Consider the following 14,121-nt stretch of genomic DNA (forward strand, 5'->3'; position numbering starts at 1 on the left):
CATCCCAACTTTCCGTTTTTTATTTATGTGTCTGTAAAATATTTTACTATTTTGTATTATGTTTCTTGATAATTTAATTTCATTGTTCCGCTTTGCCTTCCTAATTGTTTTTTTGACTTCTCTCATCTCTTCGTATTTTCCCTTGTCATGCTCTCCCCTGCTGTCCATGTACTTAGTGTATCCCGCTTTCCTTACCCTCAATTTTCCCTTTATTCATTCATGATGCTTCATTAATGTTTAGTTTGTTCTTGTTTATTAGCAGAATATATTTTCCCTGGACTCTGTTGAACACTGTTTTAAATGTTTCCCATTGTTGTTCTACATCATTGTTTGCCAATATTGTTATCCATTTTATTTTCTCAAGTTCTGTTCTCAGCCACTCAAAATCGGCTTTTCTCCAATCTATTACCCTGGTCTTTGTCATGCTTATGTCCTTCTCAATTATTATCTTAATGCGTATTATGTTATGGTCACTATTGTCTAGATGTTCCCCAAATTTTAACATAGAAACATAGAAGATAGGAGCAGGAGTAGGCCATTCGGCCCCTCGAGCCTGCTCCGCCATTCAATGAGATCATGGCTGATCATCCAAATTCAGTACCCGGTCCCTGCTTTCTCCCCATATCCCTTGATCCCTTTAGCCTTAAGAAATATATCCAACTCCTTCTTGAATATATTTAATGTATTGGCCTCTACTGCCTTCTGTGGTAGAGAATTCCACAGGTTCACCACTCTCTGGGTGAAGAAATTCCTCCTAATTTCTGTCCTAAATGACCTACCCCTTATCCTTAGACTGTGACCCCTGGTTCTGGACTCCCTGACCATTGGGAACATCCTTCCTGCATCTAGTCTGTTACTGTTCCTCTTTTGGTGAACCAAGGAAAATAAACAAATAAACTGTAACTAATAAAACTTTAAATGAACCTTAACTTAAATTAAAATTGTGTTGGTTACTGTTCTGTTATCTGCTCTGGTTCATTCCCCATGACTAGATGCAGTAGTGAATCCTCCCTCTCAACTAACACATTGCTTGTGACAGGATAAAGTGTGTCAGCATATTCAGAAGAAGAGAAAAATTGGTGAAAAAGGAGGAACATTACTCGTACTTCTTGCAATTTAGTATACTGTATTCGTGCTCACGATGCGGTCTCCTCTACATTGGGGAGACCAAATGCAGACTGGGTGACCGCTTTGTGGAACATCTCCGTTCAGTCCGTAAGGGTGACCCCGAGCTTCCGGTCGCCTGTCACTTTAATTCTCCGCTCCACTCCCACTCAGACCTCACCGTCTTCGGCCTCTTACACTGTTCCAATGTAAGCTCGAGGAACAGCGCCTCATCTTTCGATTAGACACTTTACAGCCTTCTGGACTCAACATAGAGTTCAACAATTTCAGACCATAACCTCTGCCCCTATCCTTTTTTGTCCATTTATTTTATTTATTATTTGTTTTCCTCTCTCTCACATGGCAGCAGTCTTTCATTCTGCCAGTGCCATTTACACTTCATCTAGAGCCATCTTTTGTTTCTTAACTTGTCCCATTACCATCTCCTTTTGCCTTGCACCATCTCTTAATCTTGTTGGCCCAGAAATTCGGGTCGGGGGCAAGCCCCCGACCTGCACTTACCTACCGCGCCGGCCGTTGAGCTGTGGGCCCGCGTGGGATTCCGATCCTGGTCTTCCTCCAACTGCCGGCGTGCAGTGCTTGCGTATCCTAGGGGCGCAGTTAGTTTGATGCGTCCCCTGGGATCACGTGGGCCATGGAGAGGCAATGGTAGCAGGGAATGCTTCATTCATAAGTTTGACAGGAAGACCTGTCAAACCTATAAATACTATAAGCCCCAAAACATCACTAAATCTTCAAATACATTTTTTTTTAAAATCACATTTTAAAAATAAACTATAAATTACTTGAAATAACTATTTTAAACAATAATTTAAATTTTTGAAAAAATTAATTACATTTTCTAACAGGGCTAAAAATAAACTTACCTTTCTTTAAATTATTTAAAAATAATAAACCTGTGGAAAAAATGTTTTAATTTTAATTAATTCACCACTTACCTTGTTAAAAGCAGGCCTTGCGACTGCTTTTTACATGTCTAACTTCTGGAGACTTACCCTCCCGGGAAAACCTGCAAAAAAAACGTAAGTTTGATGCGCGCGCGCGCAGCCTCTCCTGCGCACGCGTTCGACTTCTGAACCCCTTCTTTCAGGGGAACGGAAGTGCCGGTTTCCCGCGCATGCGCAGTGCATGCACGAAACCGGCACTTCCATTGGGCTTACGGGCGAGTACCCCCTGCGTACTCGCACGTGGAGACCCGAATTTCTGGGCCATTGTCTCTTAATCTCTCCTGCCTTCCATCCTATCACAGAACTTCCCTTTTGTTCATTCCTCCCCTTCCCCTGCACTTGCTTAAAAACCTGTTCCATCTCCAGCTTTTTCCAGTTCTGAGGGTCACCGACCTGAAACGTTAACACTGTTTCTCTCAAATCAACTTTTATTGTCATTGTTAGTGCACAAGTGCAGTACAACGGAATGTAGGCTTGCGGCTCCCGAGAGTGTACATTTAGATTAAGACATTTAAACATTCAACATACATTTGGCTTGTAATACATTAACATAAACATAACCATAATAAAGTGCATTGGCAGATGTGCAGGCTTGAGAGTTTATTTGTGGAGTTCAGTAGGATGACAGCCCTGGGAAAGAAGCTGTTCCTAAATCTGGTCGTACGGGTGCGAATGCATCTGTAACGTCTCCCAGATGGCAGGAGGGCGAACAGACTGTGGCTGGGGTGGGTAGGGTCTTTGATGATGGACCGTGACCTCCGTAAACAGCGTTTCTGGTATATGTGCTCTATGGTCAGTAGCCGGGTGCCGGTAATGCGTTGGGCAGTTTTGACTACCCGCTGCAGGGCTTTCCGGTCATAGTAGCTACAGCTGCCATACCATACTGTGATACAGTTTGTCAGGATGCTCTCTATTGTGCAGCGGTAAAAGTTAGAGAGGATCAGGGGTGACATCTGTTAAGTCTGTGTGTTCTAGTTGTAATTACTAACACAGACTACAAGATTAAAGTTCAACAGGTCTTTACTGGTTGGAGGTCAGGACTATACTAAATACAATATTACTACACAGTGCTTATATACACCGGTGGTCACCACCGGTATTACGTATATAGCAGCCAGAGAAAGTAGTACATCCCTTAAGGTGGAACAGGCTTAAGTTCTCTTAAGGTGGAACAGGTTACATACACCACAATCCTTCCTTTTTAGCTTAACAGTCATATCCCCATTTAACATAACATAATAACATATATAACTTCAGGTATAAACAGTTCAAAGGTTCAGTCTCTCAGGAGGCCTTCTGATTCGGTTTGGATAACGCCTTTCATTGGTCTCTGATTCCTGTTGCTGAGGTGACTCCTCTAGTTGGTCTCCCATGCATTGGGTGTTATCATCATCAGGTGCATTCCCTGCCGAGGTAGATGCTTCAGGTTCATTAACGTCTTCCACAGTTGTCTCTGTCGCAACCATGGGTTCGACCCTTGCTCTCGATTCTACCAGTTGATCCGCATGACGCCTTATCACATTGTTACCAATATCTACTGTGTACATCAGAGGTCCTTGTCTGGCCCGAATTGTTCCGGACTGCCATTTTTCGTTTCCATAGCCCCTTGCCAACACTGGTTGTCCTACGTCGAAACTTCGAGTGGTCTTGTTATTAATATGCCGGAACTGTTTGTTTTCCACTTCCCTCCGCACATTTGGTTTTAACAAGTCCAACCTGGACCGCAACCTCCTGTTATAAAACATCATGGCAGGACTTTGGTTAGTCACTGCATGAGCGGCGTTTCGATATGCCATTAGGAAATTGTCCACCTTGTGCTGTAGCGGAATCTGATCATCGTTCATGGCCTTTATTGCCTTTTTGAATGTTTGGACAAATCTCTCGGCCAACCCGTTTGTCGCCGGATGATATGGGGCAGAGGTATAATGTTTCACCCCATTCTTCTTTAAGAATTTTTGGAATTCTTCCGACACGAACTGTGGTCCGTTGTCCGAACAGATCTGTTCTGGCAATCCGTTCCTTGCGAATATTGTTCTTAACACCGCAATTGTCTTTTCTGAAGTAGTGGTATTCATCTTGATCACTTCTGGCCATTTGGAATGTGCGTCCACCGCAATTAGGAACATGGAGTCCATGAATGGACCAGCAAAGTCAATATGTACGCGTTGCCATGGGGCTGAAGGCCATTCCCATGGGTGTAGTGGTGCGATCGGAGGTGCATTTTGCACTTTTTGGCACCCAGCGCAGCTTTTCATCAACTCCTCTATCTGTTGGTCAATACCCGGCCACCATACATAAGCCCTAGCAAGACTTTTCATCTTAACTCCCCCCAGATGACCTTCATGCAGTTCTTTTAGAACTCTTTCCCTTAACTTGGGAGGAATAATCACTCTTGTCCCGTACATCAAAGTACCATGGCAGACGGACAGCTGGTCTCGCCTTGCCGAGAATGCCGGTAACAGAGGATCACCACGTGTTGGCCATCCTTTCACTGTCACCTCGTAGACTCTGGACAGTGTCGGGCCGTTCCTGGTTTCTCTTTCAATACTTGCATTGGTGACTGATAAACACTCGATGATGGTCGAATGAAATAACTCAACAGGGTCAACTTTCGTCGTTTCTTCTTCTTCAGGTAGTGGCAGGCGCGACAGCCCATCAGCATTGCCATGCTGCTTCGTACCTTTGAATTCTATTTGATATTGATGTGCCCCTAGGAAAAGGGACCATCTCTGGAGACGCTGTGCTGTCATCACTGAAACACCCTTCTTAGGGTTAAAAATGGATACCAACGGCTGATGGTCTGTCAGAAGTGTGAATTTTTGGCCCTGCAGGTAATGATTAAACTTCTTCACTCCCCATACAAGGCTGAGAGCCTCCCTATCGATCTGCGCATAGTTGTGCTCAGCGGAGGTCAATGATCTGGATGCAAACGCGACTGGCCTTTCCGTGCCATTTGGCAACTTGTGTGAGAGTACTGCCCCAATACCATATGGAGAAGCATCACAAGCCAACCGAATAGGCAGTGTCGGGTTGAAGTGAGCCAACACTTCCTCTGAGGTGATCAATTCTTTGCTTTTGCGAAATGCCTTCTTACAGTTTTCGCTCCATTCCCATGGTACCCCCTTCTGTAAAAGAGTGTTTAGCGGGTGCAGTACCGTGGATAGGTTTGGTAGAAATTTATGGTAATAGTTAATCAATCCTAGAAACGACCTCAACTGAGAGACATTATCCGGAGCGGGAGCCTTTACAACTGCCTCTATCTTGTCAGGAGACTTATGAAGCCCCTCCCGGTCAATGACATGACCACAGTACGAGATCCGCTTCTGGAAGAACTCACATTTCTGCCGATTAACTCTAAGTCCATACTCTTTCAGTCTGTTGAGCACCAGTTCCAAGTTTGCGAGGTGTTCTTCATCACCATCACCTGTATTCAGAATATCGTCCAGGTAACATTGTGTGCCTGGAATTCCCTGTAATACCTGCTCCATGGCCCTCTGCCAAATTGCTGGAGCCGATGCCACTCCAAAAACCAGTCTATTGTACCGGTACAAACCTCGATGCGTGTTGATCGTGAGGTATTGACGTGACTCTTCTTCAACCTCCATCTGCAAGTACGCCTGCGCCAGGTCTATCTTGGTGAAGTGTTTCCCGCCAGACAACGAAGCAAAAATATCCTCAATCCGCGGAAGCGGATACTGCACCGTGTGAAGCACCGGATTAACGGTGATTTTGAAATCTCCACAGATGCAAACCTTCCCTGGTTCTCCTGGCTTGTTGCTCGAAGGACGTTTCATAACGGGAACAATGGGCGTAGCCCACTCACTCCAATCTACCTTAGACAGTACACCTGAACGTTCTAGCGCTTCCAGTTCCGCTTCTACAGTAGGTCGTATTGCATAGGGTACCGGTCTGGCTTTAAAAAATTTTGGGTGTGCATGTTCATCAATCTTGATGTTTGCCGTAATTCCTCTCAGTGTTCCCAGTCCCTGCTGGAACACCTCTTTAGCATCATCCAATATTTTGGACAATCGTTTAGGTTTGACATCTGTTTCCCCGGAATCTACCGTTCGTGCCTTCAAGGAGTGCCAGTCCATATTCATTTTCCTAATCCACTCCCGTCCCAGTAGTGGTGGACCTCCTTCAGGTAGCACATATAAGTCCATTACTTGGCTTTCTTCGCCCTTGTGGACCACTTTTACCTCTATCTTTCCGATGGGGTACACTCTTTGCCCCGTTTAGGTTTTCAATATAATCTCCGTATCCCGTAGGGGAATATGTTGGAATAACCTTTTGTAATCTTTCTTATTCATGACCGTCAATGCCGATCCAGTGTCCAATTCCATCTTTACTTGGACTCCTGCTATCTGAAGGGTGACCCAAATTGTCTGGAGATCTGCATCCTTACCAACGTTGTGTACTCTTAAGCTACCCAGTTCATTACTGCTAGCGTCTGAATCTGACTTCTGTTCGGTCGAACTGTTCTTTGTCACCTTGTGTACCTTTATGTATTTTCCTTGTGGTGACTTTTTGTTGCTGGTCTTCTTTCCTGACCGGCATACTTTAGCTATGTGGCCAAGCCTGCCACACGTTCTGCAATCTTGGTTTTTAAACCAACACTGGTTCTGATCGTGCGTTGTCTTTCCACAACGATAACATTTTACAGTACTCAAACCCAATTTATTTGTACTGAGTTCCGGTGACCGTAGCTGCATTACTGCCGTGCCTCTCGCTGCGGCTTCGTGTGCTGCTGCCATAGTGACCGCTTTCTCAAGCGTCAGCTCATTCTCCTCGAGCAGTCGCTTTTGTGTATCTTCTTTTAATAAACCACACACAAATTTATCTCGTAGTGCCTCTGTCAGTCTCGTTCCAAACTGACAGTACTTTGCTAGCTTACGCAATTCCATTAAATATTCAGCATTGCTTTCATCCTTCAGCTGCCTTCTGCTGTAAAATTTAAATTGTTCCGCTAGCATCAGCGGCGTGGGGTTTAGATGATTTTTCAGGACAGTAACAATCTCCTCGAACGTCTTATCCGCCGGTTCATCTGGTGATAAAAGGTGTTTCAATTGCCCGTATGTCTTCGCACCCATTAAGTTTAATAATGTTAGTGCTTTCTCTTCATCTGGGATTTTATTTGCTTTACAATAATTTTGTATGCGTTCTACATACATGGCCCAATCTTCGATGTCGCTATCAAAGGTATTAATGTTCCCATGTTTAGGCATCGTTGCAATTTAGCTTATTTTAATTTTTATCCAAGATGGCAGCTTCCCGCTCTTGTCTTCGTCCTCCGCCTACAAAATGGCGGTTTTCCCGCGCTTGGCGGTCTTCACCCGTCCCCCGACGCTGTCTCTGCTTCACCGCGGCTCTCGCGCCTTCAGTTGCCCCAGACGCTGCACCTTTTTAGCCTGAATGCGGCCCGGCCCTTATCACCAGCCGCGATCGATGTCCCCGCGCTGCGCCTTTCGGCCCGAATGCGGCCCGGCCCTTATCTCCGGTCGCGATCGATCTCACCGCCCTTATTCCTCCATCTTCCCTCCCCGTCTGTACAGCCAACGCGGCCGACTTTCTGGTCGCGTTGCTGCCCGGCTTACCCACCACCGAGGTAGAAAGAAGATAGCTGACAGCCGCTGATGGAGGCTTCGAGTTCAGGATGTCTTCTGCACTCTGGTTTCTCGATATCTGCCGCGCGACGTGTCTTCCAGCAGGGTGATGAGGGTGGAAGCCTCTCTTCGACGTCCGTTCTGTGGACGAAGCCGCCGTGGATATAAACTGCCGCAGGGTAAGAATCGGACTCGTCGCCACTGTTAAGTCGGTGTGTTCTAGTTGTAATTACTAACACAGACTACAAGGTTAAAGTTCAACAGGTCTTTACTGGTTGGAGGTCCTCTTTTTATTTGAACCAAAATTTAAAATTTAAACCAGATCAACTGTAAATAAACAAAAGTTCAGCTAAACCTTAATAAATCAAATTAAAATTTGGTGTTCCAAATTGACGATGCACTCCAGCCCCCGCGGCGCCCAACGGTCGCGGAAATACTCAAGCGTACCAGCGGACACCGCGTGCTCCATCTCCAGGGCCACCCGGCCGCGAACATGGCCGCGGAAGAGAGGCAGGCAATCCGGCTGGATGACCCCCTCGATCGCCCGCTGCCTGGACCAATTGATTGCCCTTTTAGCCAGGCCCAGGAGCAGGCCCACAAGGAGGTCCTCCAGCCTACCCGCTCCCCTCCGCACCGGGTGACCGTAGATCAAGAGCGTGGGACTGAAGTGCAACCAAAAATCGAGGAGCAGCCCCTTTAAGTAGTGAAAGAGGGGCTGCAACCTCTCACACTCCATATAAACATGGAAAACGGACTCCTCCAGGCCGCAAAAAACACAGGCGGCCTGGGAGTCCGTGAACCTACTTAAAACCTTATTGCACGGGACCGCTCCGTGCAACACCCTCCAGGCCAAGTCCCCGATGGAACAAGGGAGGACTCCTGCGTAGAGAGCCCTCCATTGGGGACCTCCGCCACCGCCAGTCGGCAAGACGCCATGCCAAGGCGTGTCTGGACGGCAGACGAAGATGGCAAAGTGGAGAGTGTGCAGGAGCAGCCCGTACAGGAAACCCCTCCGCGCGGAATGAAAAGGCACGGAGGGTATTTCCTCGAGACGGCTCAAGTTGTGAGGCGCCGGCTCCCGAGGGGAGTTTCGGGGCCGGGCGCCAATAAGGAATTCCGTCCGGACGGGGGTAAGCTCGGACGGGATCGCCCCACGTGCTTGAGCCGCCTCGATACACCTAGTGGAATCGGGGCCCAGTGCCACTTTCACCGACTCGATGGCTTCGGCCGCGAGCCGGACGTTGGCCCAGGACAGGCGCCACGCCAGCTCCTCCGGCGCCATCCAGCCCGCTCCTCCGACATCGAGCAGGTCCCCGACTCTGGTCACACCGCCAGCCACAGCCCCACCCTCCGCCAGCCGCCCGAACCCACATTCACGGAGGTGCGGATTCCTGAGCAGCGGCTCCCGAAGGAGAGCCGCCGCTCCTGACGGGGGAGAGCTCCGCCTGGAAGCGACATAGTTCCAAACCCATAGTAGTTCCTGGTAGAAGACAGGCAGCTCCTGCAGGCCGGCACGCCTGCAGCCCACTTTCACAAACAGGAGCTGCGTGTCGTAATTGAGGCCGTGCAGCTGGCGGAAGAAAAACGTCGCCAGCGCACACCATCTCGGAAGATTCTCTACGTACAGGTATCTCTGCAGCGTCTGAAGACGGAAAGTCGCCGCCTGGGTGCGAAGGCACACCAACGCCTGACCGCCCTCCCTAAGCGGGAGACACAGAACCGCAGCAGAGACCCAGTGCTTCCTTTTGTCCCAGAAGAAGTCGATGAGCTTCTTCTGTATCTTGGCGACAAACGCAGGGGGAGGGATCAAAGTGACCAACCGGTACCACAACATGGCAGCCACCAGCTGGTTTATGACCAGCGCTCGACCCCTGTAGGACAACACTCGGAGCAGTCCTGTCCAGCGTCCTAGGCGAGCGGTGACTTTGGCCTCCAGCTCCTGCCAGTTCGCCGGCCAGGCGTCCTCGGCAGGGCTAAGGTAGACTCCCAAATAGAGGAGGTGCGTGGTGCTCCAGGCGAAAGGCCTGAACTCCTCCGGCAGGGAGTCCACCCGCCACTGACCCACCAGGAGTCCGGAACATTTCTCCCAGTTGATCTTGGCGGAGGATGCGTCCGAGTAAATCTGCTGGCATTCCCGCATCCTCCGCAAGTCAGCGGGATCCGTGACCGTGAGGAGCACGTCATCGGCGTAAGCCGAGAGGACCACCTCCACGCCCGGCCCTTGCAGAGCCAGTCCCGTCAACCTCTTCCGCAAGAGGCGCAGGAATGGCTCCACGCAAATGGCGTATAACTGACCGGACATGGGGCATCCCTGACGCACCCCCCTCCCGAAGCGAAGGGGCGCCGTCAAGGACCCGTTAACTTTAATCAGACACTCTGCGGCGGCGTACAGAAGTCGGATCCGGGCGACGAAATGCGTCCCGAACCTGAATGCGCGCAGAGTCCCGAAAAGATACTCGTGATCCACCCTGTCGAACGCCTTCTCCTGATCCAGGGAGAGGAAGGCGACCGACAGACCAGCCCTCTGGGAGTGGTGGACCAGGTCCCGGACCAGATGGATGTTGTCGTGGATGGTCCGGCCCGGGACCGTGTAGGACTGGTCGGGGTGGATCATGTGGGCCAGCACGGTGCCAAGGCGAGCAGACATAGCCCTGGCAAAGATTTTATAGTCCGTGCTAAGGAGGGAGACCGGGCGCCAGTTCTTGAGGAGGCGGAGATCGCCCCTCTTAGGCAGCAGGACAATGACCGCCCTGCGCCAAGAGAGGGGCATCTCCCCGGTCGCCAAACTTTCCCCCAGGACCCGCGCGTAGTCGTCCCCCAAGACGTCCCAGAACGCCCTGTGGAACTCCACGGTCAGCCCGTCCAGCCCCGGGGACTTTCTCCTGGAGAGCTGGCGGAGGGCGCCGGTCAGCTCCGCCAGGCTTAGCGGAGCGTCCAATTTTTCGGCGCCCTCCGGACTGACCTTCGGCAGGTCCTCCCACAAAACTCTGCGCGCATCCTCGCTGGACGGATCCGGAGAGAACAGAGCCCCGTAGTAGGCGCGGGTCTCCGCGCTGATTCCCTCCGGATCCGAGACCAGAGATCCATCGTCGGCCAGCAGCCCCAAGAGCTGCTTACGGACCCCTCGTCTTTTTTCCAGCGAGTAGAAGAAGGGGGAGCCGCGGTCCAGGTCCCGCAGGAGCTGGATCCGTGACCTCACGTACGCGCCTCGGGACCCGACGAGCTGCAGGTCCTTCAGCGCGCCCTTCTTCTCTTTGTACACCTTCCGCAGGGCCGAGTCCCCGACGACTTGACCGAGACGGCACTCCAGGTCGAGCACCTCCTTCTCCAACCGCCCGACCCGGGCCTCCCGCCTCTTGGTCGACCCCTTCGCATACTCCTGACAGAAGAGACGCACGTGAGCCTTGCCCACGTCCCACCACAGCCTCAAGGAGGGGAAGCCCCCCTGCTTCCTTCTCCAGTCGGCCCAGAACCGACGAAACGAATCCCGGAACCGCGCGTCCTCCAGCAGCAGGTTGTTAAAGTGCCAGTACGCGGACCCTCCCCGAGCGCGCAGCGGGACGAGCTCCGCCCACACCAGGTGGTGGTCCGTGCACGGCACCGGCCGCACAGAAGCCGCCGGAACGCAGGATACGTACGCCCGGGAAATGTAGAGGCGGTCGATTCTGGACCCTCCTCCTCCAGACCTCACGTAAGTGAAGGCGCTGGAGTCGGGATGAAGATTTCGCCAGACGTCCACCAAGTCGAAGGACCCGACCAGGTCCCTCAACTTCTCCATCGCCGGCGGGCATCGCGGGGGACCCGTACGGTCCCTCGCCTCGAGGGTACAGTTAAAATCCCCCCCGAGGATGACGCACTCGCCCACGTCGATGGAGCCCAGAAGAGTGGACACTTCTTCAAAGAAGCGCACTTGCTGCGCACCGGCCTGAGGGGCATACACGTTCACTAGATGGAGCGGCACGCCCCCCAGGCGAACAGTGACCTGGAGCAAGCGGCCCGGCACGTGCTCCTTGACCCCCAAGATCTCCGGCTGAAAATGCGGGGCCAGCAAGATAGCCACCCCGCTGGAATTATTGGAGAGGTGACTCATGCTGACCCCTCCTTGCCACTCCAGGAGCCACGTGGCTTCGTCTCCCGGAACGGTGTGGGTTTCTTGCAGGAAGCACACCGCATACTTCCCGTCCCGAAGGACCGAGAAGTTATTGAATCTGCGGCGCGCCTCCCCGCTGCCGTTGATGTTGAGGCTGGCTATGGTTATCTTCATGTCAGAAGCATAGTGCAACCTCTACCTACAACTAACGGGGGGGAGGAAGCGCGGCCGCTAGTCAGCCGCCACCTCCTCAGCAGCCCAGTGAGAAGTGTTCTGAGCCGACGCAGCTCAAGTGGGCTCACACCCTCGTCCGCGTCCATGGCCTTAACGGCGGCGCGGACGGAATCAATGAGCAGCGCCAGCTCCGACCACCTGTCGAGGGCCAGCCGGACCTTCCCGCGCCGACCCAGGCACGTGGCCATAAAATCCCGGAGTTCCCTTGCGGGAATGAGGGGAGACTTGGCAAGGGGCACGAGGTCGTCCACCGCCTCGTCGGCGCCGGAGTCCGACTCGTCCTCCGTGCCCATCACCGAGTCCCCATCCTCCTCCAGGGGGTCGTCACCAGCGGCCGACCCGCCCACCGCGCAGTGCGCAGCGGACGGCTCGGCCGCAACAGCCGGCCCCGCCTCCGCCCGGATCCCACCCCCAGGATCGGTGGCGGAGGAATTCTCCCTGGGCTCCTCCGGGGGCGCCGGGCCAGAAGACGGCGGCGACGGTTCGGAGCCCCCCTCCGCCCCAGACGCCAGATCGAACGGAGAAATTGGGGAGAACACAAATCCGAACTCCCCCAGGACGTCCGGCGCCCGAGACACAGCCAGAGGGCCTTCCTCTTCCGTGCCACCGGCCTCTGACCCGGCAGATGGGACGTCTTTGGCTAAATCCTCGACCAGGTCGAGCAGCCCCTGGGAAATGACCGGGCCGCTTTGGGCGAGCTCACTTTCTTCGAACTCGCCCGACCCAGACCCCAGGCCGCCCGACCCGTCGAGGGGTAACGGCATCGAGAAATAGTCTATTTCAGCCGCGACCCCCCCCACGGGCAGGGTCTCGTCCTCATCCCCGGGAGGCACGTGCTGCACAGACACATCTGCCTCAGCCTCCCGAGGGACAGGCGACCCCTGCCGATCGCCGGTGATGGTGGCAGCGGTGGGGGGGGGCGCAGCACCCGCGGCGGGCGACGACTCCCCCTGTTCGGAGGGACCCTCCTCCTCCTCCCGGTCCTCCTCCTCATCCAGGGTGTCGCGCCTTCTTTTTAGCGCGGAGGGAGCGAGGGAGACCTCCATGTCTGCAAAGGCCTCCTCCTCAACTCCCTCCGGCGGAGCAGGTTTGTCGGGTTCCTCGGGCCCGAGCCCAGCCGCAGGTAATGGCAATACCGCTGCGGCGGTTGCGGCCACAGGCTCGGGCACGAGGCCCCTCCCGCTCGCATCTGCCCCGGTCAACTCCGCGAGGAGCGCGGGTGTAAGGGGCTCAAGGGGCAAGGGCTCGCCATCCACGGGGGGACCCGCCCTAAGGTGTTTTTTCTTTCCCCGCGCCTTTTTTCCGGCCGGACACGCTCCCTCCCCCCCGCCGGAGGCCTTGGTGGCATCGGCCCCCGACGTCAACCGCGCATCAGACGTACTTGACGCGCGGGCAGACCCGGGGGGAGGAGCAGCGGCGGCGCCAGCCTCGGCCGCACGAGATGATCCAGCGGTCTTGGAGGCAGGGCAGTTCCTCCTGATATGCCCCACCTCCTTGCAGGCGTGGCACCGCACACCGTCCGACGTCCAAAAGACGCGATAGGCGGTCCCCTCGTGGAGGACGACGAACGCTCCGTCAGTGTCCTCCTCCCGCGCCAGCTGGATAAACAGCTGGCGCCGGAAGGAGAAGACGTGGCGAAGGCTGGCCTCCCGGAAGCCGAGCGGGATAGGCGTGATCCCCGACCTCACCTCCCCAAGCTGACGCAAATGGGGAAGGAGGAGCTCACCGGGAACATAGGGCGGGACGTTAGAGATGACAATCCTCTGCGCGGTGGCCTCGAGAGGATCCACCGGCAGGAAGGTCCCGCCCACGGTGAGCCCCTTGGTGACGGCCAGGGACACCGCCCGCTCCGACCCCAGGAAGAACACAGCCTTCCCGTACATTTTCGAGGCCGCGACGATGGCTGAGGGGCCGACAACCCCAGCCATGGCTTTGACGCAGGCCTCGATGGTCATAGTGGGGTGAGTGTAGCTCTTCACCCCAAGCTTTTTCGTTATCAGTTTAAATGGTGACGGGGCAGCAGAAGCAGCGGGAGCAGCTGTGGCTGTGGCTGTGGCTGCCGCCCCCGCAAAAGTCTTGGCTTGCCCCGCCACCGGCGATGATGTAGTCGCCATTCTGGGGT

This window comes from Somniosus microcephalus, chromosome 25, assembly GCF_052327205.1.
Source record: "Somniosus microcephalus isolate GS21.2 chromosome 25, FLI_Smic_1.0, whole genome shotgun sequence".
Taxonomy (NCBI): domain Eukaryota; kingdom Metazoa; phylum Chordata; class Chondrichthyes; order Squaliformes; family Somniosidae; genus Somniosus; species Somniosus microcephalus.